Source organism: Pseudorca crassidens, chromosome 13 (assembly GCF_039906515.1).
Source record: "Pseudorca crassidens isolate mPseCra1 chromosome 13, mPseCra1.hap1, whole genome shotgun sequence".
In the NCBI taxonomy this organism is placed as follows: Eukaryota; Metazoa; Chordata; class Mammalia; order Artiodactyla; family Delphinidae; genus Pseudorca; species Pseudorca crassidens.
The window spans coordinates 24,841,184-24,866,441 of record NC_090308.1 but is presented as its reverse complement, the minus strand read 5'-3'; the positions used below and the strand labels follow the sequence as shown (position 1 = coordinate 24,866,441).

Genomic DNA, 25,258 nt, shown 5'->3' with positions numbered 1-25,258 from the left:
TTTCCAGCATGCAGTCCTGGGAAGGCCCAGAACTTCACGGAATGGGCCTGAAGTGGCTGCAGGGGAATATCAGAAAAAATAGGCAAGAACGTGGTGATTAGAGAAGGGGGCACCAGATATGAAATCTCAGAGATAGAACAACGACTTATGGTTATGTGAATGGAAAAAAGAAATGTTCTTAATGACAAAGGAGAGCAAACTGCATCAACCAACTAGGGGATGTACAGTTGATGTCTTCTTCTTGGTAATTATCCAAAAGGAAAAAATTAAAATCTGCCTTTAATGGAAATAAAATATCCCATTTGAAACAAAATATTTTCTACATGCTCAATAAATCTTTTTTGTCCCTCTAGTAGTCAGTAAATCTTATCAAAAAGGACTCAAACGTTACATGATAATAGATATGGGTTTCACCTCAAGGTTTATGATAAAAATGGACATCAACTATATCCATTTCCTCAGGCTGCCATAACAAATTACAAACTGGATGGCTTAAAACATCAGAACTGTATTGTCTCACTATTCTGGAAGCTAGAAATGCGAAATCAAGGTGTCGGCAGGGCCCTGCTCCCTCTGAAACCTGTCGAGGAGAATCCTTCCTTGTTCCTGGTATTTATTTGCCAACAATCTTTGGTGTTTCTTGGCTTACAGGTGGATGCATCAGTCCAATCCCTTCCTCTGCTGTCCCATGGCCACATTCTCCCCACAAGTCTCTGTCTCTGTGTCTCTACCCTTCCTATAAGGACACCAGTCATACTGGATTAAGGGCCCACCCTACTCCAGTAAGACTTCATCTTAACTTATTACGTCTGCCAAGATCCTACTGCCAAGGAAGGTCACAGTGTGAGGTGCTGGGGGCTAGGACTTCAACATACCTTTTTAAGGGACACAATTAAACCAGTAACACTAACCCAATGAGATGACAGAATCAACTGTTTCTGGTTAATTATTTAGATAAAGAGAATCTTCATGCCTAAATTACTAGAGACACAAAGCAATAGCATATTAAACTCCCAGGTCCCAGTTTGGGACCTTTCTGGGTGAGGCAGGGTGTGCAGGGAAGGGCGACAGGATAGAAATACTGGGTGAGGCTGGTGTTCTGGGCTCTGGTCACAGCCCTCCTGTCAGTTGTTCTGTGCGGCTGTCACCCCTCTTCCTCCATTCATAAATTCTGCAAGGGATCGGGCTCTGCCCTTGACTCTGTTGATCTCTGCTCAACAGTCAACAAGAACTGAGAAAGCAGAAAGGGGCCCTGAGGTCTGAGACTACATCTGTACATGAAACCACGACTAGCGCTCTGTATTCACACTTTTCCATTAACATATTTGAAGAGAGAATAAAGAGAAATCCTATTAAATCAACTCCAGAACCAAAGTGGTAGAAGTTTATATACTTTGTAAAGACTCCAAAAACTAGTGGAAAGCAAAATCAGAAGTCCTGATAGAGTATACAGTATTTTCCAACTTTTTGATATATAGTACAAATTGTTATTGTATGAAAAGTCTCATGGTTGATACACTATTAGTATCACTTACCCAGTAGGAAAAAATGCAACAAATTATCATAATGTGAAAAAGACACAATAGGCACAGTGGGGTGTAACATGCAACATTCCGTCCATGAAATATACTGTAGTTTATATGTGGGATTTGCCAAGTGATAGAAATTTCTGTCTAGTCAGTCTGGAGACTTCTATAAATCAAAGAGTCTTCTGCTTTTAACAGACACTGGCAGGCAAGTGGTAATTTTCCCCAAATTAAAAATGACACTGGTCTTTGATTAGCCAGAGAGATCTTCCTCAAATGCAAATCTGATTATGGCCCTCAGCTCCAGAACCTGCAAAGCATTTCCAATACCCTTGGAATTATCCTTAATGGGGGGCTTAAAGCCTGAAGGTGTGGTCCTGCCTTCCTCTCCAGCCTCTACTCTCACCCTCACCTGAGAATGGGGTGGGCCGTACAGACTCAATATTTTCTTCAGTTAAAAGATTCTCTCCCGGGACTTCCCTGGCAGTCCAGTGGTTAAGACTCCGAGCTTCCACTGCAGGGGGCACGGGTTCGATCCCTGGTCAGTGAGGATCATGCATGCTGCGTGGCATGGCCAAAAAAAAAGTCTCTCCTTCCTCCTCCCCTCCCCCCGCCTTATTCTCTTCTTTATAGTTACCTTGACTCCCCTTTCAGATGTTCACTCACGTCACTCCCTTGACTAAACCTGCCCTTACCTCCCCAGCCAGGTCAGGTCTCCCTATCATCAGGTACTGAACTTCTCCTTCTCGAACATGTGAGAGTTTGTATTTATGTCATTTGTAAATTAATATCTATATTAGTCAGGGCTCTGAAAGGAAACAAATCAACTCAGATGGTTCAGTTAAAAGAACTGAACAAAGATAAGATGTTCCAGAGGTGTGAGCGGGTTAAGAGAGGCATCAGTGGATGCTCAGACCCCCTGGACTAGCAGTAGTGAGAAGCCTTTGGGGCCCCTGGGTTTGAAGGGTGTAAGAGGAGCACCTCCCTGATTCCCCTCCAGGACTGACCTCATCCACCAGCAGCTGGGAGTACTGGTGGCCAACAGGCATTAGCCAAATCCCTCTTTGGGACTTGTCCTTCACTAAAAGGAACTTCCTTACTGAAGACATGCCCTTCCCTAGAGGCAACCACACACAATGACTGGTCTACGTGGAGGTGTAAAGGTCCCGCCCACTTGCCCAGTTGTGACAACTAACTGCAGGGCCATCCCAACATATTCTGCCCAGTCCTGCTTCCCTCACTTCCCCACCCCAAGTAGCAACCCCAAGCACTCACTCTTCAGCAAACCTTCTACAGACAGAGTATCAGAGTCTGTTTCCCAAAGAACCTACCTGACCTGGAAAAAAAGCCCAGGAACGAAGTGTTCTCAAAGCACCATACAGGCTGGTGCCATGAGAAGGAGGTCACTTGTAAACTGAAGAAGTGCATTCACTGCCAAAAATGTAGCCCTTGAGCAGGAAGAGAATGCGGGCGGGGAAGGAATATCCCAACCTCTCCTCTCCTCACTTTCAGTCTCTTGCTGGTACTTCGCACTGGTGGGAAGCTGGCCCAACATCCTGGGCTAGAACAGATCAGGTAATTGTTGTGGTGGGCAGAGGGGAGCAGACACAAATGGAGGTTAATCAGAACAGCCCACCTTTTCCCCTCAGCATCCATTTCTGCTCCTCCCTCAAGGAAGAAACTCTGACCCCCAACAAGTGGGAAACACCCCTAGCTACTGTCAGCCACAGGATATCAATTCAGTTATGTTCTGAGCAGGACCTAAATTGCAATGTTAACTACATTCAGAACCTCATATGGGGTAGCAGGAAAGGAGGGGAGGATAAAGAAAAAAATCAATTAGCATAAGTTACGCACGCACCTCTATAACTAGTCTTGGGGGGGTCTAAGCTGGTGACCACAGCACCCTTCTTCTGCCACCCACTCCGTATTCTCTTTACTCTTGGTCAGCACCCATTAGGGTAAACCAAACCTTCATTCCTGCAGGATCTGAGTCCTGGACAATAGCTTTCCATTGACTGTTTTGTGTAGCAACAACCAGATATCTCTTTAGTAAGCAGCCAATACCTCCAGTGGCAAGAGGAGCCCCAAATAACCAAGAGGGTCATCTTAGCTTCCAATTTAATAGAACCATGGTTATGTTCTCTAGCAGAGCATAGACAATTTTCCCCCCTTGTGGACGAGGACTTCTCATGAGAAGCCAGCTGGCTAGGGAGACTAAGAGATGCTCAGGCATGAAGGATGGAGGAGGGGAGAGATAGCAAATAGAAAATAACCAGTACAATGAGAAGAAATAGAAGAAGAAGTGGCTGCCACCAGGGAAAGTAAAGGTCAGGAGGAAGAGTTTGCCAACTATGTAAGATACAAAAGAGATCACAGACGAGTGTGAGTATAACAAGTTAAAAATAAAAATAATCAGACCCATTAGCAGATGATCCAGGCAACATCCAACAAGTAGTTAGAACCTAATGCTCAAGTGAGAAGAGGCTGGAAAATACGCTTGTGGGGAGATGTTCATAATGGGTGAGAAGTGAAGCTCAGGAAGTAGGTAAGATTTAGAGTCAACACAGACTGATGGAGCAGTCTCCCGGAGACTTCCATAGAGCCATCTTCATTCTCACAACAGTGGTGTGTAGTAAGATTGTCTCCATTTTTTGACATGAACAAATAGATTCAGAAAGATTCAGTGACTTTCTCAAAATTGCACAGAAGCAAGGAGCCTGGGTCTCTAGGGATCTCACCAAGGGAGAGAGAAGAGACAGGGCGTTGTATTTCTGAGCACCTCTTACGCACCAGGGATTGTGCCAGGCATTGTGTGTATATTATCTCACTTAATCCTCATGTAATCTGAAGGTAAGTTTTATTGTACCCACTTTATAGATGAGGTAGCTGAAAGGCTCAGTAAATTTAAGTACCTTGTCCAAGAGCTCAAAGCTAGGAAGCAATAGAGTCGGAGTCTGAACCCAGGTCAGGCCCCAGGATCCCTAACTATTCAACTATGTCACACTACAAGGGGACCCAGAACACATTTAACTGGTAAGAAAAGAAACAAGATCCAGAAAACCAGAAAAGAGGTCCTCAAATAAGCCTGAGAAGATCCAAAAATAGCCTAGTATCTTAGAAGTCAAGGGGAGACTTTTTCACTGGGAGAGGAATAATATCATGGAAACACAGTGGATTCTACTAGCTCCAAAAACGCTACAAGCTGGCTGTGAGACCAGATAGCAATCTCTTAGCTTATCTGGGCCACTATTTCCTCATGATGAAACAGTACAGAGGCTTCTCCTCTACCTCCAGACTTACCTGTATACTTACACATCATTTCCTCCATCTCCAGGTGGACATTCTACCTGCCTGTGCTTATTAGGAAGGATTCATCTGCTCCTGCATCTCCAACACCGTGCTCCTACAATCACTCTTCTTTGGAATCTTTGCTCTCTCTCTATCCCCACTTGCCACTTGAGCATTTAAGACACACTCACGCCTCTCATTAAAAGATTAAAAACCCTTCCCTTCATCCTGATTTTCTATATAATTAGCTGCCCCACCTTCTTTCCCTTTCCCTTCCTAGTCAAGCTTCTAGACTAGTCTGCATCTGAGGTCTCCAGGTCCACAAACCAAGTCACTGCAATCTTCTCTCCCACCCATCCCTCCTGTGAAATGGCTCTGCTGATGCCACCCACAACCTCGTGCTTGCTTTGGCCCTTGACTCTATGCTGCATCTCCCATTTTTTGACCATTTCCACTTTCTTGAAGCTGTTCCCAGGTTTCTGCCATGCTCCTTTTTCACTCACTCTATATTTTCCTAATTTGAGGGGCTAAAAGCTATGAACACACTGTGAAAAATGCACATTTGCAGGAAATATGGCTTTTATTTTTCTGAGCCTCTATAGGCCAACACACTGACCTTGGAGGAGCTACTGTACCTCAGCTCATAGAGGCTCTCAGAGCTACACCTATGACTTTATTGCTTAAATGCCCAGCTCTTCATTTTTCACCAGAGCTCACAGCTCAGCTCTTTCCACTTCCCAGCTGTGTGGCTCTGGGAAAGGCAGTTCACCACTCATATCTCCATTCCTCATCTGTAAAGCAGAGATCATAGCAAGATAATCCTTACATGGCTGCTGTGATACCCACATGAGTTACAACCTGTAAAGTGCTTAGCCACTGCCTGGTATATAGCTTGTTGGTACTTAATAAACGTGTGTTATTTAACTAGATCTCAATTTTTCTTTCTTCCTTCTTTCTTTCCTTTCCTTCCTTTTCTTCTCCTCCTCCTTCCCTCCTCCAAATCCATTTGCTCAACTGCTAAGGACATTTCAACCTGAAAGTCTCACAGAAATATCCAAAACTGAGCTCATCTACTCCACCACACCAACCTGCTCCTCCCTTAGCGTTTCTTATACCTGGACTACTCCTTATAACACGCCACAGAGCCCTCCCTCCAGAACGACAGCCATCTGTTGGTAAACATTTGAGTGACAGAGATGTCCAACTGGCTACAGATCTGCTACCCAAATTATATTCCACCGTCTTGTCTATAAGGAGATCACGGGAGACTATCAAAGACCTTACTGAAATCACGTTGCCATTCTTCTACAAGTAACCACCTCAAGAAGGAATGAAGGAACTGTGACTCAAAGAGAGAAAACAGCTATAGAAGATGAAATGCAGCAAATAAATAGCCTTTAAAATCTCAACCAGAGCAGTTAGAAATAACTTCTTTACAGTTATTCGACTATAATGTATGAATTCTACAAAAAACAAGGTAAAAGAAAACCTGAATCAGAATCAAGGCAGAAACATTTCTCTTAGCCAATTTCAACATCTTACTGAGAAGAGACTGGAAGTACCAGTATTACACTATGTATTTTTTTAGCTTTCTGCTTTCATATTTATACTTTGGTGAACTGTTTAGTAGAGTATCAGGTTCCTTCCATAGTATGGATTACTCCCTGCAGAGCTGTTTTTACCCAGCAGCTTTTAAATAACTCAGCTGGTCTTCATCAACTGACAATACAAGAAACAGCTTATAAACCTATTATTTTTTGTTTGCTATGAATATTGTTTACTACAGCTTCACTTGAGAAATTCCTTTTAAAACCTATATTAGGAAAAGCACTGCTTCCTAGAGGAAATGAGTATGTTTTTTCTCCGCGGTTAATTAAAAAAATTTTAACTGACCGTAGACCCATAGCTTCATGACAAATTTATTGTCCTATTATAGTACCTGTGCCCTCCGGGCCAGGATATATGTGTTCTATTTTCACCCAATCCCACCACCACACTTATTAACTTTCCACTCTATTTTCCATGACCATACTTTAAACAAAATTCTATTTATTGAATATTTACTTTTTTACGTGTGTACCTGGTGAGCTGCCTCAAATCCTTGGTTGATAAAGGTGAGGTGCGCATTAAATTTAAATTAACTATGTATTAGTTATTTAATATGGGTGCCATCATTCCCAATTAACCCCTGTTACTATTTTTATTTTTTTATTTAAAAAAAATTTTTGTTCTTCCAGTTTTTTTGGGGGGAGGGGAGGGTGGCACACCATGAAGCTCATGGGAATCTTAGTTCCCTGACCAGAGATCGAACCTGGGCCCCCTGCAATGGAAGCACAGAGTCCTAACCACTGGACTGCCAGGTGTTCTTCCAGTTTTATTGAGACATAATTGACATACAGCACGTTAAAGTTTAAGGTGTACAGCATAATGATTGGACTTACATACCTCATGAAATGATTATCACAATAAGTTTAGTAAACATCCATCATGTCATATAGATACAACTTAAAGAAACAGAAAAAAATTTTTTGCCTTGTGATGCAAACTCTTAGGATTTACTCTCTTAACAACTTTCATATAGAATGTACAGCAAAGTTAATTTATATTTATCATGTTGTACATCGCATCCCTAGTGCTTATGTGAAAGTTTGTACCTTCCCTCTTATTACTTTTAATGTTCTAAGGTTGCAAAAATAGTTTATGCATTATCATAAGGGGAGGTACCTAAACCAAGTGAGCCCACCTGGCAATTGCAGAGACCACCCTGCTGCCCAGACTGGACAGACCGAGCAAGTCCTGCTCCACTGGAGGTGACAAATCGTCTTATCCGCAGAGTAGGCCTCTCTCTTTTCCAGTGTCCGTGCTCCAAATGTGGTGTCATAAGATGATGAAGTGGGTCAGATGAATATATTTTTCAGTAAATTCATATTATTCCCCTTCTCCAATTTCCAGTCGAGGATCCTAATTTTATGCCTCTTTCCTCTCCTTCCTCCCTCGTCTGGTCATTTATTTCATTCTTCATCTTCAAAAAGAAGAAACGGGATGAAAACAACCTAAATGTCCATCAGCAGATGAATGGATAAAGAAGATATATACAATGGGATACTACTGAGCCATAAGAAAAGAACAAAATAATGCCATTTGCAGCAACATGGGTGGACCTAGAGATTATCATACTAAGTGAAGTCAGTCAGAAAGAGAAGGACAAATACCCTATGATATCACTTATATATGGAATCTAAAATGTGACACAAATGAACTTATTTACGAAACAGACTCATAGACGTAGAGAACAGACTTGTGGCTGCCAAGGGGGAGGGGAGGTGGAGGAGGGATGGATTGGGAGTCTGGGGTTAGTAGATGCAACTATTATATACAGAATGGATAAACAACAAGGTCCTACTATATAGCACAGGGAACTATACTCAATAACCTGTGATAAACCATAATGGAAAAGAATATGAAAAAGAATGTATACATGTATAACTGAATCACTTTGCTGCAGAGTAGAAATTAACACAACATTGTAAATCAACTATACTTCAGTAAAATAAATTTTAAAACAGAAATGGGAAAAACATGACCAAATATTAGGCTATTAAAACTATGTACCTGAGACAAGAAAAAATTGAGAGACCAATTTTCTATAGTCAAAATGGAAAATTAAGAATATTCTTATTTCAAGAAGCTCTGAAAAAAAGTTCTTTCTAGAATTATTTATAGAAATTGCTTTATTTCCTACATGCAGTAAATATCTAAATTGTCCACTTCTTTTTGATCATGGAGATCTAAGAAACATGGTCAGGAAAATTGTTCTTTCTCCATTGTGAAGTTATTTTAAGTTTAGGCTCCTTGTTTTACTCTTTTTTTCCCCCCCACTTTCAACCACTACTTAAGCCTAATATATTAATGTAACATTCAATGAGAAAGTTATTATGTAAATACAAGCAAGGTATAATTTTCTTACTTATTAAGTCTCCAGAAAAAAATCTACACCAAGAGAAAAAAAAATGCTTTCATATATATATATATATATATATATATATATATATATATATATTCCTTTGTTTCCATTTTTCTCACATCCTGTGAAAGGGCTATTGCCTATTTCTTTTGAAAAATACAAAATGGTAAAATTTTAAATTATTGTATTATGCTTCAATAAACAGATATGATAAGGGAACACTGTCAATAACAGAATAATTCACCATTTTACGTAGGTAATAGATTATTTGTAATATTATGCATCCCTAAGGATCAAACCCAAAGAGCTTTTTCATGAATGTGGGAAACTGGAGCATTCTCAGAAATTTTCACAATAATGTATATTTAGTCAGAGGTGAACTTACTGTGAAGGTAACAAGGCTAATGCCTCAGGGCTCCTCACTTGATTTTTCCTTGGCCCTGTGAGAAGACCTTACCAGTGTGTTCACAGGGCCACATATTTTTGTGAAGTTTGCAAAAATCAATTATTTGGTATTCTTTTTTCTCAAAGAGGGACTCCAAAATTGCATAAGCTTTGGGCTGCGTAAAGCCTGGATCTATGCCTCATCTCAATGGAAAACGACCTAGCAGTCTATTTTTCTCAAAGTAAGACTGTAACTACGGCAAACCAGCTCTCTTCTATAAAATACTATTTTAATTGCATAAGACAGAAAAAAATGTGTGCCTATTTGGGTCATTTATATTAGGCTGTTTTTAAAGTAATATGGAAATACAATTTGAAGAAATGCCCTTTTTAATATTCAACTAAGTCCAACTGTAGTTTAAATAATTAGCTTTTAACTTCTATTAATAATTTAGCCGTAACTCACACTTCCTAATAAACTAGAATTTGGCAATAATTCAGTATACAATTAAGATTTCACAGACATGCCCAGATTTTTTAAAATGTATGCCCATAAAGAGTTGAAATAATATGTCCCCCCAACATTTCCCCTTCTAGAAAAAACTACATTTAAGAAAAAAAAAAACTGAACATAAAAAATTGCATGTCCATTATGACCTTTTCGCAAGGAAAACTAATGTCTTATCAAATCAGGATGTTTATGACATATAAGTATCTTTCATTACAGAGTACTCTTTCTGTCATTGAAATTCAGCAATTATAATCCTAAACTATGCTTGCCAATCTTAACCACAAGGAAGTTAGAGAGAAAGGTAATTCATAAGACAGCTCAGTACCCCAAACCACCTAGATTATTGTGGGCCATAGTCAACACCTCAAATTATACTGAGAAACAAACAGGTAGCCAAAGGGAAATGTAGAATACAATTCTGAGCAATTTATAATTTTATTCCTTAGCACTTGTGCTTCTCAACCATCAAGTGGCCCAACTGCACATGATCTGTAGCTTCCAAATGGCTCCTCAAAGTGTGTTGCAGACATCCAGCCTCAAGCTCACAAAGGCCACCCAGCATAGTGCCCCGAAGCTCTCGTAAGTTTTACCCATAGTAGGTGCTCACGCTAAATATCTGTTGGTAATGTGCCATGAAGATGATGGCAAGCCACTGCTGACCATCAATTGCTCAGGTGACCTTGCCCACGATCCACACCTGGATCAACTTCCACGCCGCTTCCTTAGAGGGTACTTAGACCTGAATTGTGGTTCTGATTCCACAGCCAAAATAAAAGATTCAGTCATGTGTTTCTGTACCTTGAGAGTGAAGAGGTTAGGTCAAGGCTAAGTATCTCAACTTGAGAGTAGGCGGGGGCAAAGGAGAAAGCTGACAATATTGGAAAGTGTCCTGATGCTGGAGTTACAACAGTGACTTCTCCTTTAAAAGTTACTGATCTTTTCTGGGCTTCCCTGGTGGCGCAGTGGTTAAGAATCCGCCTGCCAATGCAGGAGACACAGGTTCGAGCCCTGGGAAATCCCACATGCCACGGAGCAACTAAGCCGGTGCATCACAACTACTGAGCCCGCGCCCTAGAGCCCATGAGCCACGGCTACTGAAGCCTGTGCACCTAGAGCCTGTGCTCTGCAACAAGAGAAGCCACCACAATAAGAAGCTCGCCCACCGCAGCGAAGAGTAGCCCTCTCTCTCTGCAACTAGAGAAAGACCACACGCAGCAACGAAGATCCAACGCAGCCAAAAATAAATAAATTTATTTTTAAAAAGTTACTGGTATTTTCGAGGCACCTACCTACCATGTACTGGGCATTATGCCAAGGACTGTACAGGCATTATCTCATTTAAATAACTACAAACAGGACTACAAACAGGTTTTAGTAGTACTGCCATTTTACAGGTAAGGAAATAGATTTGGTGCATAGCTAATGCATGAAGGAGAGACTCTGGATTTATATTCAGCCTGATTCAAGAGCTTGGATTTGAAAACTTTATGTCAATGTTTCCCAGAGTCTGAAACACAATCTCTGGCAATCTGTGATAGGATTTTACTTGGTGCACGGATGCTTCATTAAATATTGAGAAAGTCATGTTCTTTTGAAGGTCTTTCAATCCTTCTTTTCCTATCAAGGAGAAAGGCTCAGTTTGGTGCTGAATTGTCAACACCTCTCTAACGCTTGCTGGTGTCCTTTTGTAAACAATGAGACCAAACCACAGGCTCAGCCTTCGGCAGGCAGTGGTATCTAGCTGGAAGTTAACAAGTATTTTCATAGTATTTGTTTTCATATATTTTCTATTTATGGAATGTGATATGGGTTTTTCATCATGTAGTAAAACAAACTTTTCCTTTCAGTAAATTTATTTAAATAGTGAGCATATTTAAAGAAAATATTAAGTAAATGTGGTGATCAGCTTATGGCCAGTCTATCTCCCTAGGTATCCCATCAAACACAATAGGTAGTGCTGTGAAGGTATTTTGTAGATTTGACTGAAGTTCATAATCACTTGATTTTAGGTGAGGGAGATTATCCTGGAGTATCTGAGTGGGCTCAATGTAATCACAAGGGTCCTGAAAGGGAAAGAAGGAGGCAAGAGAGTCAGAGAAGATGTGAGGATAGAAGCAGAGGTCAGAGTGATGCAGCCACAAGCCAAGGAATGTGGGCAGCTGGTAGAAGAAGAAAAAGGCAAGGGAATGGACTCCCCCCTAGAGCTTCCTTAAAATGTAGCCCTGTGTACACCCTGATCTTAGCACAGTGAAACTGATTGTGGACTTATGACCTCCAGAACTGCAAGAAGAGTAAATTTGTGTTGTTTTAAGCCACTAAGTTAGTGGTACTTTGTTACAGTGGCAACAGGAAACTAACACATTAGCCTATGACGTTTGCTAGGCCACAAATGACACAGTAAGCCAGATGGTACTAAGTTACAATACCTATCTAGAAACCAAGAGTCAGACTGCTTATTAAACAGTTTAGAGAGAACAGCGCTCTTTTCCCTAAATTTTGAAATGTAGTCTATGCCTATTAAAGGTTATTGGTGCATAGTAGGTGCTCAGTGGACATCCAGGGAGTGGACAGATGATGAAAGGTGAGTGAGAAGGAGAGAAATATTTCCCTGTGAACATGCTGTGGGACTTGCTCTCATCTGTAAGAGCTGTGTCTGCCAAGTGAGGTTGGCCATTTGCCTCAACAAGAAAAGTAAAAAGGTGCCTGGGTCACCATTAGGAAGCAGTCTTAGGACTAAAGGTTTGCTGCTTGTAAATCAACTGCTCCACAGATATCAACTTCCAGGACTTTTGACACGATGCTCTTTTTGTGTTGTGAATTTCTTAACCATCTTTAGGTCTGATCACCCAGTGGCTATAACCCTCTGATATAGCATTTGCCTAGAAATTGCTCTCCTTCCTGATTTAGGACTTCTCATTTAACCTAAACTTCTCATTTTATCCTAATCTCTGTTTCATTATCTAGCTGCTGGTTTCCTTCTTGTGGACCTTCAATCATTATTTGAACCTTATGGCATTACTCACGTATGAAGTTTAACCCATCTCAAGCACTGACTTCTGGTTTTGCTACATCTTTTTCCTAGGCTTCAACTTCAGAACTAAAGATATTTTATTTTTTGTTTTTATATAGTATAGACTCAAATTATTTTAATAGTATTTTAAAATAATAGATGCAAATGTTTTTTTTTAATTTCATAGTACAAAAATGTATTGAACCCATCTTGAACCCCAGTTCACTTCTCCAGAGACAGGGGTGTGTGTGTGTGTGTGTGTGTGTGTGTGTGTGTGTGTGTGTGTGTGTGTGTGTGTGTGTATGAGACAGAGAGAGAGAAAGTGAAAGAGAGACAGAGACAGAATTATTCTTCCAGAGAAGTTTGATGCATATGCAAGGCCATATCTCTATCTGTACTCTTTAAGAGCAGTAGCATTCTGTACACTGTTCTCTGTTCTCCACCTTGCTTTTTTTTTAAACTTAAAAGCATATAGTAATAATAATAATAATAATTCTTAGGGTTGCTGTAAGGATTGATCAGTTAATCCTTAGTTCATCCCTGGGCACTAAATAAAACTTTGTTAAACAAAATACATACTCTCTTTAATAACAAAATTTCTAAGACTCTAAAGGATGTTACTTAAAATCAACACACTCCATCATTAATTTTTATTATTTCATATTCTTTTAAAATAATATGTAATAAACATATTTTACACGCCTATAATCAATATAAACTTGCAGTCTTGATTGTTTTTTAAAAAATGATTTATGTAGAGCTTGTCATTAATGACTCAGCCTGTACACTTGTAACTTTATGTTCTAAAATGCATGTTCTAAATGTTCTAAAATGCATATAAGTCATAGTTTGTGTAATCTGTCCCCTGATGTTGAGCATTTGTGATACTTATAAACTTTTTCTATAATATATAGCACTACTAAAATAAAAGAAGCTTAAAATGAAGAGGGGGGTCTTAGAAGTCACATTTCCTTAATACATGTATATCCTATGACAGTCCATATAGCCCAGCTTCCACTGAACACACCTAGTGAAACACACTGCTTCACGGAAGAGCCCATTCCGTTTTTCCATTTGGAACTGTTCTGCATCTTTAACCCCATATGTTGCTCTTACCCAGGCCTCATTCTACCCCATCTTGCATTTCCCCTCTGGCCTCTATATCTGAGGTCAAGACTCATCCTGCGTGCTAACCTATAGGCACCAATGATCCAGCAACAACATGAACTCTTAAAATAAAATTTCCAGTTTTAATGGAACATCCCTTTAAAAGGTTTATAACATGCTTAGTTTTGATGCTTTTTATATTTCTATAAAATGTCGAACAATTATATTTACCGGCTGAGCAAATGTAAAACAAAACTATGTATTTACTTCTGATAGGTACCATGGGAAAACTGGATAAAAATGTTGCTCAGTATGCATTTTCAAATTACATTCATTTATTAGACTAGTACTGAGTAATGCAATTGGCAAACTAATCATTGTCACTAAGTGAGCTATATCAATCCTTTAGACTGAATTTCTGACATAGTCAGATTAACAAACCATCTGCTAAACAAAGTTCCATAGAGACCTGGAAGCTGTCCACTGATGACTCAGATAAGAACAAATATGTTACACAGTCACTATAACACACCAGAAAATTGTGAAAACTAGACATTGTTACTCTTTTTCTGATGTTCTTTGTACAAGAACTTTTAACCTTGAAGATTCCAAAGAAGTTTAAATGCATACTGAAATAGCAATTGAATAATTCCAAATTTCAAGAAGGGAATGGAGAAAAGCTGAAAATAATTTCATAAAGCTTTCCTAGGATTTAAAAGGAAAATTTATCTTGGGACAATATAGGCACAATTATAATAAAATGGTGATTGGGAACTGGATGTACTGAATGTGAGATCCCATGGCTGGATGAGAGACTCCATGAGGCCCCAAAGCTGGTGTTATCTCTGGGACAGCCCTTTCACCCAGCAACAGAGCCTGCCCCATTGTAGGCAGTAAAACAAACAAACAAACAAAATTCCAATTTAAAAATAAGACATTATTATGCTGAAAGATATAAATGTCAACATGAATAAACAGATACTCCACATTCAAGCCCGTAATAAATTATTAACTAATCCTGAGAACAAAGACTAAATCATTTTAACCACAAAGTTCCTATTTTATTGAGACATACAAATGCTGAAAGAATTCATCACCAGCAGACCCATGCTTTAAGAAATATTAAAAGCAAAAGAAAATATTCAGGCAAAAGAAAATAGATACCAGATGGAAATATGGATCTAAAAAAGGAATAAAGAGCACTGGAAATAGTAGCTATGTGGGTAAATTGTATGATTTTTTTCTCTCATTTAAATATTTTAAAATGCTAATTGAATGTTTAAACAAACATAACAGTGTATTATAGACTTAATAACATGCATAATTAAAAGGTATGACACAAATAGCATTTAAACATTGGGAGGGGAAAAAAGGTCATTTTTTCATCATAAAATGATGCCATCATAAATGATTATGCTCTTAATAACAGAGTTTCAAAGTACCATGAAACAAAAACTGATAGAACTATGTGGAGAAATAGATAAATCTACAGTTTTAGTCAGAGATTTCTACTCCCTCTCTCAATAATTAATAATACAAGTAGACAGAAAATTAAGGAAGATATAGAATGGGACAGCACTATCAATTTGATTTAACTGACATTTATAGAATTCTTCAACAGCAGCAGAAAACATAATTTTTTTCAGTTGCACATAGAGCATTTACTTAAACAAATCATATCTGTGGCCACAAAAAGGTGTCAATAAATTTTAAAGGATTCAAGTCATACAAAGTATGTTCTCTGACCACAATAGAATTAAATTAGAAATAAATAGCAGAAAGATTTCTGGAAAATCCTCAAATATTTGGAATAAAAATAACATACTTTTAAATAATCCATAAGTCAAAGAAGAAATCAAAAGGGAAACTTGAAAGTATTTGAAATTGAATGAAAATTAAAACACAATTTAGTGGGAAACTTATAGCACTAAACGCTTACATTAGAAAAAAGAAAAGGTACCAAATCACCGATCCAGCTTCCACCTTAAGGAATTAGAAAAAAGAAAACAAATGAAAACCAGAGTAAGCAGAAGAAAGGAAGTAATTAAGGTCACAGAGGAAAGAAAGAAATAGAAAACATGAAAACAATAGAGAATATCAATGAAATTCATATACATAAGTCAATTGTATTTCTGTATATTGGCAATGATCAATTGGATATTGAAATTAAAAAAAAAAATTTACAACAGTGCCAAAAACGTATAAAATACTTTGGGATATATCTGACAAAATACGTGCAAGACTTCTATACTAAAATCACTATATTGTACATCTGTAATTTATATAATATTGTACGGCAGCTATACTTCAACTTTTAAAAAGATACACCAATAAATACATATTTTTTAAAAAGCACTAGACAAAAAAATAATAATCTAGTTAAGTAGGTCTCTGTAAAAATAGAACCAAAAGTATCAGGACAGTAAAAAGATTTGCTTAAAACCAATCTGTTAAAAAACAAACAAAAACCCTACAAAACACTGCTGAGAGAAGTTAAAGGAGACCTAAATAAATGGAGAGATATCTCATCATGGGTCAGAACACTTTACATTGTTAAGATGCCAATTCTCCAAAAATTGAGTTATGAATTCAATGCAGTCCCAATCAAAATTCCAGCAAGTGATACATGCTACGACATGAATGACTCTTGTGCACATTATACTAAATGAAAGAAGATAGACACAAAAAGGCAAAATATTGTATGATTTCATTTACATGAAATGTCCCTAAGAGGCAAATCCACAGAAACAGAAAACAGATTAGTGGTTACTAGGCGCTGGTGGGAGAGTAACCGGGAGTGATTGCTAATGGATACAAGCTTTCTTTTGGAGGTGATAGAAAAGTTCTGGAATTAAATAGTGGTGATGGTTGCACAACTTATACACTTTAGAATGGCTAAAATAGTTCATTTTATGTGATATGAATTTTATCTCAATTTTTAAAAATCTACTTATAATAAAATCCCAGCAGGCATTTTTACAGTAATTGACAAATTGATTCTAAAATTCATATGGAAATGCAAACGACTTGACATAGCCAAAACAATTTAAAAAAAATAGAACAAAGTTAGAGGGCTAACTCTACCTGATTTCAATACTTACTATAAAGGTACAATATTCAAGACAGTGTAGTACTGAAGTATAGACAAATAAAGCAATAGAACATAATAGAGAGTACAGAAATAGACCCACACATAAATGGACAACTGCTTTTCAACAAAGATGCAAAGGCAATTTAGTGAAGAAAGGATTGTCTTCAACAAATGGTTGGAATAACCACCTGGAATAATCAGATATCCACATACAATAATAATAATAATAATAAACTTCCATCCATACCTTGCACCGTATACAAAAATTAACTCTAAATTGATCATTGGCCTAAATGTAAAACCTAAAACTACAAAGCTTTCAGAAGATAACAGGACAAAATCTTTCTGACCTTGGGTGAGGCAAAGATTTCTTTAGTGTTATATAACACTAAAATCACAACTCATAGAAGAAAAATATTAATAAATTGGACTTAAAATTTAAACTTCTGCTCTTTGAAGGATACCATTAAGAGAATTAAAAGACAAGCCATGGATGGGAGAAAATATTTGCAAAGCACATATCTAATAAAGGACTTTATCTGAATATAAAGAACTTTCAAAGAAAGAAGTTGCCCTGTAGAAGAGGAGTGAAACTGAGAAGCAAAGGGACTTCCCTGGTGGCGCAGTGGTTAAGAATCTGCCTGCCAATGCAGGGGACACGGGGTTCAAGCCCTGGTCCGGGAGGATCCCACATGCCACGGAGCAACGAAGCCCGTGTGCCACAACTACTGAGCCCACATGTCACAACTACCGAAGCCCATGCGCCTAGAGGCCGTGCTCTGCAACAAGAGAAGCCACCACAATGAGAAGCCGCACACCACAACGAAGAGTAGCCCCCACTTGCCGCAACTAGAGAAAGCCCACGCACAGCAACGAAGACCCAACGCAGCCAAAAATTAATTAATTAATTAAAAAAAAACAAACTGAGAAGCAAAATGCATCCTGGCAGTGTTCTGGCCTCAAATGCCCATTGCCCTGAGATACAGTGAGACTGGGGTCTTCCCCACAGTTTGGTTACATGAGTCAATAAGTTACCCTTTCTGTCTAAGCGGGTTTGAGTAAGTTTCTTATTCCTTGCAACCAAAAATGCATCTTTAATATGAGTCATTTAGAGGAATGGAAGTATGAGAGAGAGGAATCGGAAAAAGGAACGTAAGAATGATGTTCTGTAAGAATAACTGTCAATAAACAAAAGATTCAGTGTGATCACAAGGAACTGATGGTATACAGCCACGTACTTGGCTATGAGTTCATATTTTACTACCTATCAAAAATTTTAGGGACTTCCCTGGTGGCGCAGTGGTTAAGAATCCACCTGCCAATGCAGGGGACATGGGTTCAAGCCCTGGTCCGGGAAGATCCCGCATGCTGTGGAGCAGCTAAGCCCGTGCGCCACAACTACTGAGCCCGTGTGCCACAACTACTGAAGCCCGTGCTCCTAGAGCCTGTGCTCCGCAACAAGAGAAGCCACCGCAATGAGAAGCCCGAGCACTGCAACGAGGAGCCCGCATTCACCGCAATTAGAGAAAGCCCGCGCACAGCAATGAAGACCCAATACAGCCAAAAATAAATAAATTAATTAATTAATTAAAAAATTTTTAAAGTGCACATATTTCAACTCAAGAAATCGACTGCTAGGTATCTATCCTAGAGAAATATGGGCACATATGCACAAGGAGAAATGTATAAGGATATTCACCACAACTTCACTGTAATAATCAACAATTACAAACAACTAAATTGTCCATCAGAAGAATATTAAACAATCCATTGTAGATCCACATCATGGAATACCTGGTAGCAGCTTAGAAGAATAAGATGGATCCATAATGTACTGACACGGAAAAGAGCTCAGAGACAAGCTGTTGTGTGACACGAGCAACTGGCATTCTTTAGCACATTGCAGTTTTAAAACATAAAATGTACAGAGCAAACCTCTACATTTCTATATGTGGACATGCATGTAGGTAAATGTATAGAAGAGAACTGGAAGTTTCACTGCCAACTGATAATTGAACTCACCTCTAGCGAAGGGATGGAGATTGGGAGGAATTAAAAGGAGCCTTTTAGTTTAGGTTTATTTAATAATTCCAGTTTTGTTTAAAAGTATTTACCAGTTTGCCTATTTTGTTTGAAGTTTTACAAATGAGTAAGTTCACTATAACTTGTTTAACTAAAACAAATAAGAGAGTATGAATAATTTTTACTAAGCATAAATAGTATATTAGCTATCATGTAAAACAGGTAAGGTCCCTACCAAATGGAAATGTCTGAAGCTACACAATTTTAGGGTCAATATATGAGGCCCCTATGTACATAACTTCCAATAATAAAATGAACAAATAGTACTGCGAAAGATAATTTTTTTAAAAGGTCAATTAGGATAGGATATAAGGAACATAATATGTTTTATATTTATGAATAGAATATCCAAGTTTCTAATGGATTGTTTTTAAGACGTTCACCTACGGGTTTCTTGTTGGAAACTGCATTTTCCCATGGGAAAACGTTTAGATTTTCTACTTAAGTCACAAAACCTATTGTATCAGTGTTCTTTGATAGGAAGCATCAGAAATACTCTGGAAATGAAGGGGAAAATTTATTGAACACCAGGGAGAGGCTCACAGAATCTAAGGATCCATGAAACTTCAGTCCTCACGAAGAACAAGAACCAAGGCGGCTCTCAGATCTAGGCTACTGATGGACAGCTCAGCCATCTTCCCTGGAAATCAGAATCTTGAATCACATGTTACAAAGACACAAAAGCAATGGCAAGTCCTCAAGTCTGTCTGTTCCAGCCTCCTAGATACCCAACAAGGCCCATTCAGGTCTTGAGCATTTTGAGGTTCCAAAGATTTTCTGAACTGACATTCCAGCTGTGTTACTTACCAACCATATGACTTTGAACAAGTTGTTTAACCACCACTATCTTCATCTGTAAACACAGGGATAAAACTGTATCCAGCTCCTAGAGTTTTTGAGAGGATTAAGTTACACAATGCATCTGAAATTATTAACCTAGAGTATATATTAAATTAACATTGGCTATTATTATTTCCTATTTATAAACAGAAATATTATCAAAATGTTAAGTGTTTACAATAGTGGATGTATGAAGTATTCTCTCCTTTTACAAAGTTTCTCTAATGAGTATTTTTTTTTTTTTTTTGGCTGCGTGGGATCTTCGTTGTTGCGCGCGGGCTTTCTCTAGTTGCGGCGAGCGGGGGCTACTCTTCATTGTGGTGCACGGGCTTCTCATTGCGGTGGCTTCTCTTGTTGCGGAGCACGGGCTCTAGGCACTCGAGCTTCAGTAGTTTCGGCGCGCGGGCTCAGTAGTTGTGGCTCTCGGGCTCTAAAGCACAGGCTCAACAGTTGTGGTGCACGGGCTTAGTTGCTCTGCGGCATGTGGGATCTTCCCGGACCAGGGCTCGAACCCGTGTCCCCTGCATTGGCAGGCGGACTCTAAACCACTGTGCCACCAGGGAAGCCCTCTAATGAGTGTTTTATTCTAATTGTAAAAAGAAACATTTTTTAGTCTGAGTTGCAATAATCTAATGATTAGAATTACAATAAGATCGGCTATTCAAATTAGATATTTTTATGATCAATAAACAATGTTTAGATGTCTTTAGCAGAGTTTAAGAACTACAGTGTGAAATTTTACCCATGGAAATTAACAATTTTTTTTGCCTCCAAAGAAAAAGATAATACAGTTCTTTAACTGGAACTGTCTTAGTTCAACAGACTCAAATGAATTTCTTGTTCATTTGTATATCTCATTGTTTGGCTCTTTTTTCGTATCTTCATTATTCATGATGGTTCTGTCTTGGTCTTGAACAAATAAACACCAGAATATTTAAAAATACTGAACTGTCTCTCCTGGCAAGAAATACATCCCAAATGACTAAAACCAAAAGGTCACAAGATGTTTCCCTTCATTTTGTCATTTGATCTTAGATATGCTGCTCTCAAAACACAAGCTACAATAAGTAGCTATTTAGAGACAAGACAGCCCAAATCTATCATTTAAAAGAGGAAATAAGTGGTGAGGACTTTGCATTCTTCAACTAGAACTTCTGAACTGAAAACTTTTTGTTTGCTTAAAATAATTCCACTTGACAAGGAATCAGTGAGAGAAAAATCCCAGTCAGTGGTGGCAGATATTGTAAGCTGGCTCCCTGACCACCCATTTCACCAGCTTTCCATCCAGCCTTCTCTACTAGGATGCAGGTTGTAAAGAGAGACTTGCTTTCCTATACTCGGTCAATAGAAGTTGGGTGGCCCTGTGATCCAGTTCTGGTCAATGCAGTGTAAACAAAAGTCTCTGCCTGAGGTTTACAAAAAAGTTTTTTTAAAGACTGGACTGGCAACTTCCTTTACACTTTGCCCTTCCTTCTTCCTCCTTCTTCCCACTTGTAACTAACATGATGCCTGAATTGAAGCTATCTTTCAACCATGAAAATGAGAGCCACATGAAGGCATTGCTAAGGCATCATCCCCACTCTGGAAGCTTGCCCCCAGATATCTCGTTGCTTGAGGCAAGTACATCTCTTACATGTTTAAGCCTCTCTTTCCTGCATTTTCAGTTGCTTGCAGGCAAACACATTTACACCTGATAAAAGTAATACACCAAGGAAAACAGATTACCCTCTGACATTATAACTTATTTTTCCTGAGACTATAAAGAACCTAAGAAAGGTGTTTTATCAAACTGCACTAGGAATGCCTAAAAAACTTGATTTACATGATGTGCAATGTGAATTTTGCATTCCTGAGCTTATTAGCAGAATCAACTTAGTGGAAAAAAAAAGTTAACATTTAAAAGATTTTCATTTTCATGGAGAATTAATATATAAAGAGAATATCAGTGAAATTATGGCCTGTGAATATACAATACAATCAGTCTTTGCAGCTATAGTCTCCTAAAGAAATTAAAAATATTCTTCACTATTAAGTTGAAATATCACAACATAATTACATTACGTTTTTCATTCTGGGGCTGCAGTGGGGTAGGTGAAGTAAGTAAATTGGGGCAACTCTCAGAACCAGATAGAGTTACAAAACAGAGCTTGACCACTCCCTTCCCCAAGCCTCTACCCATGAGATGATGTGAATTTTGGAGAGAGCTCTTGGTTATTTGTCTAATTTTTGTAATCAAAATGACATAATTAAACTGGAGAAAATTTCTGCTATCTAGATTAGGTCAATCTCCTCAAAAGGAAAGAGACTTAGGAGCTATAGGCAAGGTATAGCTGCCATGAAAGTCTCAGTGTCCACCTGTAGGGTGAACACTCGAAGACCTCTGGAGACCTACCAGATTAGAGTTCTCATTCCCCTGGGATTAAGTTTGGGATTGGTCATCATATGTATAATTTAGAGCAGAGAGTTCCATTGGAGTCAGTCAGGGGCAACCTGGAGGGAAAAAAATAAATGGAGGAAAAAAAGATTTTGCAAGTCCACCACCCACTCCCTACACCATCTCACATTTGAGCCAGAACTGCCGTGCTTTACGCACTTCTATTTAAGGGGATTTGGAGTAAGTTTTCATTTGCAGCAAGTTTATATTGCTTTAAAAAAAAACAATAATTGGGTTAAGATATATCCTAATACCAGTTACAAATGCAAATATATTACTTGGGAGAGGTAACATTAATTCATCAGCATCCTCATACACATTAAAATTTAGCTGAGCTAGTGAATTAGAGCAGTGGAGCAGTCTGGAACTATTCATTTGATTCTCAGGTTGCTAATTCTTCAATTACATTAATTAAAAACGAGTTCAATCCATGAACCTATATTCACATCCCATCAAGTGCTTCATCAGTCACTTAATAGTTTCACAAACGTGGGCAAGTTAACTTCTCTAGTCTTTTATAATGGAGCTACCACCTCAACCAGGTATTATGAACATGTGTGAAGAACCTAGAAGCACAGAAAACCTCTGATCTCAGGTATCCTGAGCACCTAGTCCTGTCAACTTCTGGAGAAGTGGAATAATAATCAGATATTTTTCCAAATTCTACCTTTAGCTCTGTTGAAGTCTTCTAGACCTCTCCCAACTCTTACTGCTATATTTAGAACAGCTATTTTAAGGAAAATATTTTTTTATTCCCAAATCTAAGCCCTTAGCCAGTTTTTATTGCTATCCTGTCTCATCATTGCATAGGACTCCAGAGAAATAGGACACAGCTCTTTCGAGGGAAATGCATACTAGCTACTCCTCTGACTAGAGTTTCTGCCTGAGATTTATCTCGTACTCTGTGAGTTGGGCCAGACAAGATAGAAACCACAAATATGTCTTCCCCTTAGGCCCAGAGCAGAACCAGACCAGCTTTTCTCATAAGCACGGAGCTCTTTGAGTGAAGTCACGGACCGGGAAGAAAGCAAACCCCCTTAAAGTTCTGCAGGGGGAGAGGGAAGTTGACTCAGTACAGGAGAAAGAGTATGTGGATGCCTTTGTTCCTCCAGAATGGCAGCCCCATTGTGTTCCTCCCGTCTTTGATGTGACCTTTAATGCCAGCCAGAGCCTGATATTAGACTGGGGGGTGAAGGACCTCTGGCCAACCAGCCCCTTTAAGGCCAGCTCTAGTCTCAGCTCCCTAAGAACCACAGTCCAGGTTCATCCTTCCCTCCTAGGAAGTCTTGAAATGCTTACTATTCTTACCCATAGCTCTCACTTGGCAGCTTTTATTTTTATGTAAACAGTTTTTCTCCTTCAGTAGATTACAAATTCTTTGAGGACAGGATGGAAAGATTAGTAGCAGATTGTAAAGACCACAAACACTAGATAAATGTTGATAATTGATAATCAAGGAAAGAATCCTTTAATTTGGGAAAAGTATTTGATGAAAGAGATATCTCCTGCCAGAATTAGAAGGAATTTGGAAGGCTTCTTCTAAATCAAGAAATGTCAAAATAGAGTGTCTGGAGGCTTCACCAGAGTAGGAAAGTGAGTCTAGAAGCACGAGGAAAACAAGGCACCACCAGAAGAAGTGGATTTGGAGCTGAGGGGTAAGGTCAGCACTGCAGACACAGCAGGGACAACCTCAAGCAGAAATTGCAGCCAGGAGGAATCAACGTGTCAACTCAAGCCCAAGACTGGGGAGCGTCCAGTGGGTAGATTCACATTTGAACCATTCCTTGGGGCCTCTTATGTGGCCCTGGGGAATACCCACTGTCAGACTTTGAACCACTGTGATTTGTCTATTGCAAAACATATGTACAAACTTGTTTGTTTATCTCTAAATAAAACTTGGTTTTACTAAACTGCAATTACTGAACTTGCAAGTGGAGTTCATGCCAGTTTACTACACTATCAAATGGACAGTTTTCTCCGGTTTTAGCTCGTGCCAAAGAACATGACTTTGGAGTCAAAAAACCCTGGCATTTAAACTTCTGAACCTAGTTTCCTCTTTTCTGAAACAAGAATATTTCTCATCTCAACAAGTCTTTGCTTCAAGCACCTTACCAGACATATAGTAGACACTTCATGAATATTAGTTTCCTTCCTTTCTTTATGCCTTAAGTATATCTGGCAAGATGATTATAACTAGAGACATTAGTGCATGTTTAAGCTATAATAAATGTTTCCTGTAAAAAAGCAAAGGAAATAGCCTGAACTCTCAGAATCATTGGGAAAAAAAACCCAAGAAGGCATTTAGTTACTTTGGTCTTGCTCTTCTCTTAAGTGGATGACCTACTATAAAAAGCAAACTGTCTTTCAGTAAAGTTCATTTTGTTTTACGATGCGTTCAGTTTTCATAAAATCAACTCCAGGAATTAATTTACTTCCTTCTAAGAGGAAATAATCTTTCAAGGAGCACTTATTCTTTTTACTACCTTTCTCATGCATTATGATCCTTTTATATCATACCCAGTTTTAATTTTAAATGCTTTTTTAAAGCAATTTAAAATGGTATTTTCACTGGCTGATATTTATACACTTAAAAATTAGTAGATTTTGCCCTGTATTGGTACATATTTCTAAATATCCATTTAGATATTCTTCTAAGGACTCTTAGCAAATCAAAGGGGTATGTAAATAATTTTTAAAACAAACCTGAGAAAAACCACAACCAACAATTTGTACTAGTCCTGAAAAGAGCAAACACGAACTTATCACCTTTCTACATAGAACATTATAAACACTTTTTTTTTTTTTTTTTTTTTTTTTTGCGGTACGCGGGCCTCTCACTGTTGTGGCCTCTCCCGTTGCGGAGCACAGGCTCCGGACGCGCAGGCTCAGCGGCCATGGCTCACAGGCCCAGCTGCTCCGCGGCATGTGGGATCTTCTCGGACCGGGGCACGAACCCGTGTCCCCTGCATCGGCAGGTGGACTCTCAACCACTGCGCCACCAGGGAAGCCCATAAACAC

The 25,258-nt window shown here is 38.8% G+C and overlaps 1 long non-coding RNA gene across 3 annotated transcripts in view; it reads right to left on the bottom strand.

Moving 5' to 3' along the window:
- Positions 1 to 7,205: 7,205 nt before the first annotated feature.
- The window catches only part of LOC137204495 (uncharacterized), a 52,732-nt gene continuing 34,679 nt past the window's right edge, over positions 7,206 to 25,258 (bottom strand). For 2 of the 3 annotated variants that reach the window (XR_010933661.1, XR_010933659.1), the window contains one exon: positions 7,206 to 7,870. This is a non-coding gene — a long non-coding RNA (uncharacterized lncRNA). Of the gene's footprint in view, positions 7,871 to 20,360; positions 20,393 to 25,258 lie in introns of those variants that run through there. The other variant, XR_010933660.1, reaches the window with a different exon arrangement.